This window comes from Myotis brandtii, unplaced genomic scaffold (assembly GCF_000412655.1).
Source record: "Myotis brandtii unplaced genomic scaffold, ASM41265v1 scaffold115, whole genome shotgun sequence".
In the NCBI taxonomy this organism is placed as follows: Eukaryota; Metazoa; Chordata; class Mammalia; order Chiroptera; family Vespertilionidae; genus Myotis; species Myotis brandtii.
The window spans coordinates 20,661,281-20,663,080 of NW_005353967.1; positions in this window are offsets into that span (position 1 = coordinate 20,661,281).

Sequence of the window (1,800 nt, forward strand, 5' to 3'; positions counted from 1 at the left end):
AATGGTCACAGATTAAAGGGATGTCTAATCCCTAAAAGCCCTTTGTCCCAATGCACTACTTCCTGTTGGAAAGGTGAACCCTTAGAAGGGATTGAAATACAAATGAATAAAAATAGCACATGTCCAGGCAAAAAATGGGCATGAGCTGGGCCTGAGTCGCCACTTAAAATTCTATCATTCAGGATCATATAAAATCCTCAAAGGCTGCCCAGAACCAGGGCCCAAGGCATCACTAAACATGCCAGCCACCCAAGTCAGCTGCTGACCCAAAGTCAATGACACAACTGAGCATTAGACTTCAAGTATCCAAGGTGCTACAAGAGCCGGTCCTCTCAGGGACTCAGGCTGATTCCCCCAGGCCCTCACCGCACCCTACCCCACCCTGGGCTGATTCTGGTGTCAGCCCCTCACCACTCCCTCTCCCCACTTCCCAGCCCTGTACTCCCTTTAGGTAAAGCCAAAGCCTCGCTTCTCGTTGGGGTATTGGTGGGAGCAACCGTTCCTGTTTCTATGCGTTTATAACTTTATACACTATTATTAAAACATTAATATAACACTAACAAAATTTCACAAAGTACATTCTACGTGTTAAACCTCACTAGGGACAAAAAAGAGGAAATTAAGTAGAGCAACGCTTTTTACTCCATTTATCAGGGATCGCTGGGTGGGAAAAAGACCATTTTCTGTGGTTCAGAAAATGTTAATCAAAACTAGTTTGTAGTTTTGAGCCCTCAAAAGGGGAAAGTAGACTTATCTCTGGGTAGGCTTCCTTTACTTAGGAAAACAACCCGCTGAAATACACTCTTTAGTGAATATATGTAAAGGAAGTTCACAGGATATTTTAACCCAGACTTAGGTTCTAGGGACCTAGAATCCTGGATCTGTGTCCAGTGTGGGGAGATTGGAAGTTCCTGGGGAGGATGCGGCAAATCTGCATTGAAGGCACAGGTCTCCTTTCCCCCATTAAAATAATAAAAAGTTTCTATTAATGTCTAGAACATATTTAATGTTGCATATTTCACAAGTTCAATGATTTTGCACAAACTGAGGCATCATTAAGATCAAGAGACAGAACATTCAATACCAGCATCTCAGAAGACTCCCTCATATCCCTCCTTTGAGGAGGCGGGGAGAGTAGTGGCTTCAACCAGCATAGATTACTTTTACTTGCATTTGCACTTGATAGCAATTGGATCCTACAGAATTTCTCTGTTGTATGGCTTTCACTAGTCATGTTTAAGAGTTCCATACCGTCTATGGTAATAGTTGGTTCATTCTTATTGCTGTATAGTATTCCACTGTGTGAATGTGCCTCAATTTATTCACTTTATCACTGATAGACATTTGGTAATTCTCAGGTTTGGGACATTACAAATAATGTTGCTAAGGACATTCTAGTAGATGTTTTTGGTGAACATATATACACATTTCTGATGGGTACATACCTAGGAGTTGAACTGTGAGTCTAAAGCAGGCATATTGCCAGCTTTTCAAAGTAGATGATGTAATTGTCATTCTGATTTTATTAGTTTTCTATTGCTGATTGTAACAAATTACCACAAACTCAGTGGCTTAAAACAACATGAATTTATTCTTACAGTTCTGGAGGTCAGATGTTTCAATTGGGTTTTACGGGACTAAGATTATAAAGTGTTAGCAAGGCCGTGTGTCTTCTGGAGGCTCTAGGGCAGGGGTGGGCAACCTTTTTGTGAGTGCGTGCCAAAACCAGCAAAATCTCTGACTCAAAATTCTTCTGCGTGCCATCCCTAATTTTTTGAGAACATGTTATGCCTACTTGAT